The sequence below is a fragment of the Canis aureus genome, chromosome 11 (genome assembly GCF_053574225.1).
Source record: "Canis aureus isolate CA01 chromosome 11, VMU_Caureus_v.1.0, whole genome shotgun sequence".
In the NCBI taxonomy this organism is placed as follows: domain Eukaryota; kingdom Metazoa; phylum Chordata; class Mammalia; order Carnivora; family Canidae; genus Canis; species Canis aureus.
In genome coordinates, this window is record NC_135621.1 from 39,022,256 (window position 1) to 39,034,221 (window position 11,966).

General features: G+C 37.0%; 1 long non-coding RNA gene across 1 annotated transcript; it reads right to left on the minus strand.

Annotated features, from left to right (window-relative positions):
• Nucleotides 1-307: 307 nt before the first annotated feature.
• On the minus strand, nt 308-7,493 carry LOC144323036 (uncharacterized). Its single transcript, XR_013388583.1, has 3 exons — nt 7,390-7,493; nt 2,583-2,718; nt 308-623 (listed from the first exon to the last, which is right to left on the minus strand). It is a non-coding gene; the product is annotated as an uncharacterized LOC144323036 (long non-coding RNA).
• Nucleotides 7,494-11,966: the final 4,473 nt, after the last annotated feature.

Below are 11,966 nucleotides of genomic sequence, written 5' to 3' on the forward strand. Positions count from 1 at the left end.
CAGTCATTTTCCCTTGCAGTAGGGGAGTGGACACAGTCAGTGAATGTGGCTTTTTACTCATTTATCTCTTCTTCTCTCTCTCTCTCTTTTCTCTCTCTTTCTCTCTCTGTTTTGTTAACCAGTGGAAAACGGAAATCAGGAGGCTTTTTCTAATGTTTAGCCAAGTCCTCACCTCCTCATAAAATTCCTTTCCTATAGCAGGTTTTATAAGAAAACAGCAGGCAGACACTTAAAATCAGTTGATAATTGCTTTCAGCTTTAGTGACTACCCCCACAACCCCCCCCCCCCCCCCCGCGAAGTGTTCTTTGTTGTTTACATTTTAATTTTTGATTGTTCAAGCTGGCCTAAATGCTTAGAGGTGAGCATAAGAAATCTGACTGTGTAGCATGTGTCGTTTAAAGCCATCTGTTTGCATGGAATAAAAGAAAACTCTTCAGGTGTCACTTTCATCACTGTTGATAGGCAGGATAGCATTTATTCTCCCCAGTCATCTTCTCGCATTGCATTTTCCATCAGTTCCCCCATTCAGTGGATGATCCAATTAATGTCAGGGATGGAGGGTTTGACAACTTGCCAACACAGGTGTGCTGCAACTGCTCTCCTTTCATTCTTATTTTTCTATCTAAAGAAAGAGGATGAGCACATTTTCAATCATAGGGCAAAGAATCTGCCAGAATGATTCTGACAACTTTTTTGGAAAAATAAAGTTGGAAACATAATAAAGAAAAGTCTATTTTGTAAGGCAGATATTCATTCATGACATTACTATTCTATCCAAAATTATAATTACTCACTAATCCATTTAATGATAAAACTGCACTAAATGCATATCATTTTTCAGCAGATATACGTTGTACAAAGGATCAAAGATAAATAAGACCAATCTTCTGACACCAAAGGGCTCATTGATCAGTGATGAAGACAGAGAACTCCATAAATAACAGAGAAGCAAACAGGAATGGAAACATGTAACAAAAATCATAACATAAGTACTAGAGCAAAATGTGTATGATGTGCTATAGAGATGAGAAAAAGGGAAGGGTGTGTTCTTTTAAGGCTCATGAGAAAATGTCCTGTGATAGAGTTGATATGCAATTTGGTGGTGGAGGAGAGAAAGTGTTCAGGCACAAAAAATATTTTTTAAAAAAATGTTTAAAAAAACAACATTTAGAGACACACACAGGCATAACACACCAGTGGCAGGGATTATTTTAGTGACTTTAGGACTAGGAGGTAGTGAGAGATAGGAGTATGAAGTAGTATGAACTAGTGGTAATGACTCTATGCTATGCTAAGCAATTTGGTTCTTACGTTGAAGGCACTGGAGAACCACCAAAGATGCCTGAAACACTGTCTAAAGAGTTCTAATGTTATAGGGAAGTGAATGCAAATTAAGTGAGTTATAGTAATGGAGATTTGGGAACATAGAGCCCAATAATGAGATATATCATTAGTTTATTCTATAAAATATTTATTGAGTACCTCCTATGTGCCATATGTGAGGGACAACAGTGAGCTTAACAGAATTACTTCCTTGAGAAACTCACAGCTCAGTAGAGAAAGCTAGACATGTAAATATAACAATATAACTTAGTAAATTACTGGAGTCTTGAAAATAATATACAGCCTGAATATACAGACACTGATTGCTATGAAGTACCTGAGAAATGTAACAGAGGAGATAATATTTGAATGTTCCAGTTCAGGTAGAAGTTGGCAAATGTAAAAGCATGGGGGTGGGGGATGTGGAATGGGAAGTTCATTCAGAATGGATGAAATGAAAATTTAAGTCCAGGGGTTCTGTCTTAAGAGTATGATATTCATAATCCAGATGGGAAAGAACAGATTTGGAATGAGGGGGGAAGATGCTGTGTTTATTTTGAAGCATATTAAAGTCTGAATGATAGGAGATGATCAAGCAGCACTATTTTATAGGCAGCTGGAAATGTGAGTCTGGAGTTCAAGACAAATGAGAGAAGCTGAAGGCATTTATTTGGGAATCAGCATCATATACATGGTAGAGTTACAGAAAAGTAGAAGATCAAGTAAGGAAAATGTGTAGGGTATAAACAGAAGAGAATACTAAGAGGATGTAGAAGCTGTAGGTGAAGGATAATTGGAGGGGAGGAAAGGCTTGAGAAAGCATGCCACCAAGGCCAAAGAGGAGAATGTTTTTTTTTTTTTTTTTTTTTTTTTTTTTTTTTTTTTAAGAGGAGAATGTTTGAGAAGTGAGCTGAGTAGTTGCTTTGCAGTTGGTCACAGACCCTTCTAGAAAAATCACTTCCACAAGATTGGAAGCACAGGATGTTGGATTTTAATGGCAATTTTAACTAAGAGAGAATTCTTTTTACCAGTCTGGTAACAAAATATATAGTAATGTTTCAAGAAGTGTGTTGGTGAAGGAAGGATAGATAAAGGCAATTACTTAAGGAGCCAGGTATTTAAAGAAGGAACTTTAGATGATATTTGACTATATTTTTAGGAAGAGCAGAAGTGTATAGAAAGAGGAGGACTGGACATTCAGCAGAGAGGGTTATAATAATGGAATGAGGCACAGATGTCATAACTGGACATTATCTACCACAGGAGTTTCCATCGTGGTCTCTTTCTTGAGGTAGGTGTGAGAATGTAAACATGAATGACTTGTACTGAAGTCTGGCTTTGAAGAATGGGAAGCCATAGAAGGTAGCAGCTCACAGCTCACAGCTCCATCTTCTCTGTAACAGATGAGAGAAAGTTATGAGAATGAAAAGGTTGGATTAAAAGTCTGGGATGAAGGACAATGCTGATAATTAGAAACACTCACTAACCCTCTGGTTAGAAGTAGACTACTGAACAGTAGAAGTCAACCAACCAACAAACCAACTAGCCAACCAAGGAACCAAACAGCCATCATGAGACGTTTACTTAGGTAAGGAGTGAGAGCACAACCTCCAAAGTCAATCAAACAGGCTTCATTCTCCAACCTGGTCCTAACTTTTATCTCCAGGACTTTGGACAAGTAACTTAGCCTTTCTAAGTTTTTCCATATGCAAAATGAGCATGAAATATAAGATCATGTATGTACTTCTCTTGGAATAGAAATAGTCTTTTAGAATTGTCTTCTAATTACTTTAGGACTTATGAAATAGATGGAGACCTTTAAAAGTAGTCAGAAGACAAGAATAAATAAAAATAATTATGACCATTGAACACATAAGAAGATTGAGGAATTATTTGAGTGGAAATCTTCAAACACACACATATTCAACAAATTTTTCTTTAGAAAGATTACAAAAATGGTGAGCAACAATTTTTCATTCTCAGTTAAAAAGAATAAGAAAATAATAAAACAATTTCAGCAGGAAATATTATTAGAATAAAAAATAATTTTCTAAGAGTAAAAAGATGTTCCATGAAACTTATGAAATACTAATAGTCTATCTATTGGCAACTGAGACAAGGCAAAGAAGCAAATGGGTCACAATTTGTACACATGTCCTTGATGAGTTAACTGAATCATGAAGAAAGAAACAGAAGGTATTAGATGGGAAAGAAGACTCACTGAAGTGAATCGTTGGGTTCTGATCATCTTTTCTGGGTCTTCACATACATTTTTATGATGTATATTTTAAATTTCTTTAATAGACAAAAGTTGCCAGTATGATGCTTTATAATACATCCTTTGCATCGCCTGCTGAGATATCACTATTCCAAGAAAAATTGTGGTTAAAGATATATATATCACCCAACTAGATTGTCAATTCTTGAAGACAAGAATTCTTTACCTTCTTTACCTCACATCTGTTATTGTAAATAGTTGCTCTAAGTAATCTATCAATCAGTATTTGTTGAATGCACGGATGGATGAATTAATTCATGAATTATTTAAACACTATAAGATATGATTAAGCTGGATGATTTTATGTGTACTTTCCATGATGTGTGTGTAAATGCACAGTGCAAAATGAGGATTTCAATAAATCTAGGGTTTTATCATGTAACGATTCACTAGAAGTTGTTTCCACTGTCATCTACCCAGGGTACTGAAATATCAAAATCCTTTTCCTGTCCTCAAGAGTACGCTTGGGAGATGCGCTGTTCAAGATCTCTTTGTGCAAGGAAAAAAAATTACAAGTTTTCTCAATATGTTTCTGATTTGCCAAGCAGTATGTAAGAAACAATGTTAGGACTAAAGCTACCTAAGAAACCAAATCACCCACCTGACATATATTAAACTTGTTTCTTTTAATCCTTTACTATCAAGTATTTGAAGGGCAAGTTCTCTTTTGTCAACAAATGTTACCTAATACCCTGAGGAGTTAATGACATATGAACAGTTTAAAACAATCTTTCCAGAGAGGGAGGCAAAATTTATTGAAAAAGCCTATACCTAAAAAAATTCTAGTATCATGAAACATATTTTCAGCTTGAAATTGGAACTTGCTTAAGCTACCTTTGTTAGAGGAAGGATCAATAATGCTGCTCTATGTGTACAGAGTCTGGGTGAAAAACAGCAACAGAAAATCATTTCAAAATTTCCATAATATCCCTTCTTAATGACAGGATTCTGTCATTAATGGTTTTCATTGAATGAAGAAGTAAACATAATAATTACATCTCATATGAATAGCCAACCAACATCAGAACAGCAGTCATTATCTAAATGCCTTTTGCATCGACTTGCCAGAAGATCTGCAATGACTCTAAGGATCATGAATTTTAACTCTGCTAAAATCCAGGGTAATAAACACAGGCTCTGAAGGTGGTCGTGGAACTGTGGCAGGGTGTATTTATGTCTTAAGAAGAAATGGGATTAGTGATTTTTGAGGTACAGATAAAAAAACAACTCAAAAGCCAATGTATTTAAATCCTTGAACCTTATTGAAATATCACTTTCAAGCCAGTGGTGTTCTGATGGTTTGGTAGTTGTTGGATCTATTAAAGGGAAAATCTTGAATACAATTTTTTGCCTTCAGTATTCAGATACTTCAGTGTTACTGAATATGCATTGTCAGTCTCTCCAGGATAAGAGACATTTTCTGCATGAAAAACTCTTATTCATTTTCAAAATAAATTGGTCATCTAGAGGACACTCAAAGCTGTGCTGTTACCTTTGAAAGAAAGCTACCAATATGGTGACATGCTTTCTAATTTTGGTCTCATTTAGTTCAGATGCATTTCTTATTACAATTAACAATGCTCGACATTTCCTGAACACTTTATATTACAAAACATTATCACATAGATTATTATAGTGGATCCTAACAACAGTTCCTGCTGTTTTGTACTCCATTTAACATATGAGGAAAAAAGGTTTTAGAAGTGAAGTACATTGTGTAAGACAAGAGAGCTGGTTAAGTATGAGTTCAACATCTCATCAGAAACATATGGAGACCTAAAGAATCTACAGGATTTTTTCCTTCGTTGGTGAAATTTACTTGTGTGACTTGAGGACCAAGTAGCACCAGGCCTTAAGTAAAAGGAAGAGAGGCTAAATTTGCCTTTCAAACCTCCCGATTAGTTTCTCTGCTTTGATAAGCCATTGATTCATCCAAAATATGGGTATTGAGGGCCCTCCAACATGCCAGTCCTAGGTTAGATCACTCACCATTCTCTTTTGCACAAGTCTCAACCAACTCAACAGCTCTTTTCAGCAGGCCAGGATCCTCATAAACCCAGACTATTCCCCAGGAGAACTATGTGCTAGGTGACTTGGAGTGAGAAGGGTAAGAGCTATCAAAACAGGTTTATAATCACTTCTTATGCTTATCATTTATTAGCTCTCAAGTCATGGGCATTTAATATCTTTGGGCTACTGATTCTTCATTTGTGAACTGAAGATTAAAATGCCTATATTGCAGCATTTTATGAATATAAAAGAATAATACAGCAAATCACCCATGAGATAATAGAAAACCCAAATTGGCCTCTGCCCCTGGTTCCTACTACAGAGTTCATGAAGCCCTTGTGATTTTCTAATTGATAAGAGCACTAGGGACATCTTGTTTTCTAATATTTGGTGTTTGACCCTAAATCCTAACACAAGGCTCCTAAAACCCTTGTAATTTCCTGGCTGATAATACTTCTTTTGTTCTAATAAAGAAGCTCTGGGTGGGCTTCTGGATGGCTACTGCATGGGAGCTGGTCACTGCAAAGACAAAGCCATAACTAGAAGCTTGGGATTTTCAACCCCATCCCATACCCATTCTCTTCAGAAGTGAGAAGAGCTCTAAATAGAGTGAATAATGTCTATGTGATGAGGATTTTTCTTTCTTTCTTTCTTTCTTTCTTTCTTTCTTTCTTTCTTTCTTTCTTTCTTTCTTTCTCTTTCTTTCTTTCTTTCTTTCTTCTTTCTTTCTTTCTTTCTTTCTTTCTTTCTTTCTTTTTTTTTTTTTTGATGAGGATTTCATAAAACCCCCCAAACTATAGAGTTTAGAAAGCTTCTGGGTTGGTTAACAGATCTATGTTCCAGAAGGGTGACACACTCCAATTTCAAGAGGACAGAAGCTCCTGAGCTTGGGTTCCTCCCACACTTCACCCTGTGCATTCTGTCATCTGGCAGTTCATCTGTACCCTTCATTATATCCTTTAATAAACTGGTAAAAGTGTTTCCCTAAATTCTGTGAGCCACTTTTACAAATTAATCAAATCCAAAGATGGTGTCATGTGAACATCAGGTTCATAGGTGATTTTGTCAGAAGCCCAGGTGACATCCTGGACTTGCATTGACATCTGCAGTAGGGGGTAGCAGTCTTGTGGGACCGAGTCCTTAACCTGTGGGATCTGATGGTACCTCCACATGGTATGAAAATTAAGGCAAATTGAGTTGAATCATAGGACACTCCTACTGGTATTACAAAACTGCTTGTTGTGGGGAAAAATTCCCACACATTTGGTGACCAGAAGTACCCAAAATAGAAGCATTCTGTGTGAAAGTAAAGGAAACACACAGGAAAAAGAGGATAGTTTCTAAATACATCACCAAACCACAACCCACCCTTTCTTGCTCAGTAAGATGCAAGCAGGCCACTAATCCCCAACCAAAGATAAATAGCTGATAAGGATCAAAAGGATGTCCTTCCTTCATTTTAGAAGGAAATGGTAAAGCCTCCAAAGTCTTGGTCCCTTTTTAGCATAATTTTATTCTACTTGGCAAGGGATGTGGCCACTGATGGTATTCATTCCTACTAAAAAGTCCATATTGAGCACCTACGCTATCAGGCTTTAGGTTAAAGAATAATAAGATATGGTTCTCAACTTTGAAGAGTTTATTGCATCAATTTATCATTTCGTCCACCATGAAGCATGATGACCAACCATTCCCCAGCACCACCATCTGGTCTTTTCTCCTGGAACACCCACCTCATGTGCTCTCTGACTAGTGAGGCTCATCCTTTAATGATTACCTGAGAATTCATCCTTTCCAAAAATATTCTATCATAGACGCTTATGAGATATAACCCCCATCCTTATATCTGCTACCCCAGAGCATGTTGCGATTTCATTACCCTGACTGGTGTTAGCTTTGTATGCCTTGTTACATGCAGGTCCTGTCAGCTCAGCTCTGTCACAGGCTCATTATGTTCTCATAGCCCCGTGTATAGTGCTGCCCACCCTCCACCCCTCACCAGCATGCACACCATTGTGTTAAGTTGAATTGGACTATATGAAAATGTGCAATATTTAGCTTAGGTTTCAGACATTTCTAATAGGAAAAGTTGCTAAACATTGAGCGATCAGGTCACACAATCCAGCTCCCTTGAGAAGAATCCAACTGGAGATGATTAAAGTGAGGTATTGTGACTGAAACCCAAGTTTGGCTGCCTGTCACTCTAAAAGTTAATACTCAAGAGAAGAGTTTTGATCAGAAAAGAATATGAACTTTATTCAGGAGGCCCGCCTCCTGAGGGGAAGGCAGACTTTTGTTGAAAAGCCAACTCCAAGGTTTCTGGTCCAGAGATTTATAAAGAGGTTTAATCAGATAAGGGAGTGCAGTGGTCTATGACATTTCTTGATTAGTGCAGACTCCATGATGCCAGTTACAGTGTTATCTTGATACTCAGAGATTGTGTAAGAAGTTCTAGTTCCTTGGTGCCCCAGGCGTTATGCAAGAGTGCTCTATTCTTTCTGCAAAGGAGGGTACAAAGGGAGATCAATAAAGTCATTTGTGTGACCTAAAAAACAAAAAAATCTTGGAAAAGATATGCTAACCAGAAAGCTAAGGGGGATTGAAATAGACTTACTGGCCTCTGTGGCCTTGGAACATTCTGGTGCTTAATTCCCCAAGGCCAGTGGTCTGAAAGTCTCAAAGAGAAGTTAGTTCTATTACAGATGAAGAGCTTCAAGTCTGCAAGCCAGGAGTATGCTGACTTGAAGCAAGTTAACCCTTAAGACAGCTGGAGTGCTGTTATAGCGATCAACACTAACCTTGGAAGAAATGTAGATGGATTTGAAATACTCTTTATCTGAGGTAGAGTTTATTGTTCACCAATCAATACCTTGTTACTGTCTTAGCAGTAGTGAGACAGTACATATTTTATCAGAAGCTAGAATCCTCAGTCCTTAGCTATAGAATGCTTTTTTTTTTTTAAGGTTTATTTCTTTATTTGAGAGAAATAGAGAGAGAGAGAGAGAGAGAGAGAGTGAGCTGGGGGAGGGCAGAGGGAGAGGGAGTCTTAAGCAGATTCAATCTGACCACAGAGTCCAAAAGGGCTCAATCTCATGACCCTGAGATCACAACCTGAGCCAAAACCAGGAGTCTGATGCTTAACCGACCACCATTCAGGTGCTCTGAGAGTTGCTTTTTTATAGGAAAAAATTTTCAGATTGAGTTTATGAAATATATTGAATAAAGCTATTATTTTAATAAGGTACTCAGCAGGATAATTTCTTGTCTGTGTCTATGAAAGGAGCAATTTTTCTAGCAGTTTCTTCTACACTGACTCACACACACTTCACCCTATGTACAAATTACATGTGCAAAATACAAAACAAATATTAGAAAATAAAACTATAGGCTACTTTTTAAATTATTATTAACTATAAGCTACTTTTTTCATTTTCATATTAATTTTAAAATCTTTTAATTTTAATTTAATGAGGAAGCTGTCACAACAAATGACCTCGAATGTAGTTGAATGAGAAGCTAATTCCATGTCTCTACTAATATTATAAGTCAAAGAGGAAAACCTTACCACCATGTTTTTGCCATTTATTGTATCAGTTAATTTGATATTCCTGCAATGCTTACATCAGCCTTTCTGCTCTATTTTGCGTTTTCCCAGTGACACTGGTAACTCACTGTGAACATGAGCTCACCATACTCAGGCCTATCAACAAGGCTCATGGAACATTAGTGATGGATGGATGAAAGTACTGTCCAAATCTGTCTTGCTTCCAGCTTAATATTCGTCTTTACTCATTTTTCACTGTTACATACTTTTGCTTTTACCACATACAACTGGAGAAAGGTCAAGTCAGAAACAAACAGATTGAAGGTAAGTACTCAAGGACTGAATGTATTTTAAATGAACAGGACAAAATTTGCCTTTTTTCTGCTGACTCACATTCTTAGGATAATTTGTGTGAAAATGTATCCGTTTTATTTGAGTCTCAGATGAGAGATAATTAAAGGACAAGCAAGGAAACAATTTTAAATCTGGGTTACTGAGAAGGTGAAGAAGGTTCAAAAGAAAATTATTCACAATTGGAAATTAGATTAGGACTCAGTACGGAAAGAGCATTTAGCTTTGAATATTAAGACATTCAAATAAAACACAGATTATCAGATAAAACACAGACTGACCAATCAAGCTTGTTATTTTAGATAATTTAGGATCAATATGTCCCAAGTGTTGCACGTGACACACTTCCATTTAACTTTTATTTGTTACTTATTTGAAAATCATATTTAACTGGATATCTTGGTACTTTTATTTGCCAAATCTGACAACCTTAATTAAGATATTGAAATTTAGGCAGAAAAAGGAAACAGGCTAAAGCTAAATTCTAAGACTTATTTTTTTTGTGTGTGGTCACTCAATAAATAATTGGTGAACGAATTCATGTTTTTAAAACATGTAGGAGAAGCCCTATTGGAGAGGAAAGATAATAGCATTTAAAGTTCTCAGGACTCAAGCTGAAGAAGAATTTTTTTTTTCAACAAGAACACTTCTCAGTCTCTTGAAAAAGCTACTCAAATAGCCTTTACTCCAAGCATTTCTATAATTGAGACCATGCTTCTCTCCATGGGGGATGATTCAAGAGTCACCTTGTCAAAAAGCAATGGATGGTAAGCATTATAATACTCAGAAAATATCTAACAGAAAGAGGGCTGAAAAAATGTGAAAGGTGAAATTCAAATGCCTCATGCCGAGTGGGGAAAATGAAGAAGGGGATTCTGCCCAAATAATTCAAATTCAATGAAGCTGATGCGGCATGGCTATCCATTCCCAAAAGCAGCTTAAATTTTAGATATTCTGAGCTTCCACCATTCCACTGACACTTGAGGGGCTGAGCTGGTCAAAGCAGACCCAGAGGTAACCAGAGATGAGGGTGGCCGCCTGGATCAGGCTACAAAATGATACTGAAAAAGCAAAGCACACATTCCAAGCTCATGAGAGGCTGGGATGCCAGAGAAAAAATAGCAAGGGAAGGAGGGAGACTTAGGAGCTCAGTCCACACAAGCTCTTTGGTTTCTTTTTTTTTTTTTTTTTAAGTGCTGAATTCAAGAGCCATGTTATTTTGCTTTATTCGAGAGTTGAACACCAGCTAGTGTTTGATTGCCATTAAATGATAATGGGGTTGGATGCACTGCATCAGAATCTGTGGTCTAGGGGTTATGATTGACTTTCTAACTCAAGGAATGTTCTGCTCCAGAAGCTTATTTTCTTTTTCTTTATCCTTCTTCTGCTCTGCTAGATCCTAAGAGGCATTACTAGCTTTTACAGAAGTGACTGGTGGTCTTGCCATCCATGTGGAGCGACTACCAAGAATTTCTTATCTCTGTTTCTATTTCTACTCTTAAGGTGAGACAATCTTATGATTATGAGTTCCAGCAAGGCAACTATACTGAACAAAATGCCACAAGATAATGAATTCACATTCTTAGAGGAATCTTCTATCATTAAACATTTAAAATAGTGGGGACCAAAATCAAAGATTATTTACTATTGGGTGGAGTGACTGACAGGATTAAATATTCCACAGTTTGTTGGTTGGTTGGTTGGTTTTAAGATTTTATTTAGTTGTTAGAGAAAGAGAATGAGAATGAGAGGGAGAGCACAAACAGACTCCCTGCTGAGCAGAGAACCCAACTAGAGGTTCAATCCAAAGATCCACAAGATCATGGACAGACACTTAACCAACTAAGCCATCCAGGCACCACTAAACATCCCAAAGTTCCAAAATGTGTGTGAGTTTGAAGGGTTCTGGAGAAAGTGAGGTATTTTGTTCACTCCTTGTGCATTGTCACTACCATAGAAAGGGACACCAGTGCAATAAGTCATAGTGGAAGTCTCTAGTTGTCTATCCCTGAAAGACACTGTACTGAGAACAGGAATCACAGTGGTTACAGAGCAAGAGATGGAGTGGATTTTACATTACTGACAGATATAATGGTGACAGTGAGAGCTAACATCTATTGAGCAACCGTTTGTTTTGGACTCTGTCAGTGAACTTCTAATGACTCCTTAATGCAGGTATGAGTTCTTAGTCCCACTTGCATTAGAGAAAATCAAGGCTCACAGCAACCAAATGTGCTTTACAGCTGTGCAGCTGGCTGAGTCAAGATGTAAGCCTTGGCACTCAAATTTAGTGGGTAGCTGTCTCCACTTTCCTCAGTTCCAGAATATGAAAGGGATGCCAAAGAAAAACTTCAAAATGCTTATTATTTTGTGTATACAGATGTTTAATTAGTAAATATTTTTGAAGACTTTTAAAGTCAATAACCAGTTCATGAAAAAAAAAAAGAAAAAAAGAAAAG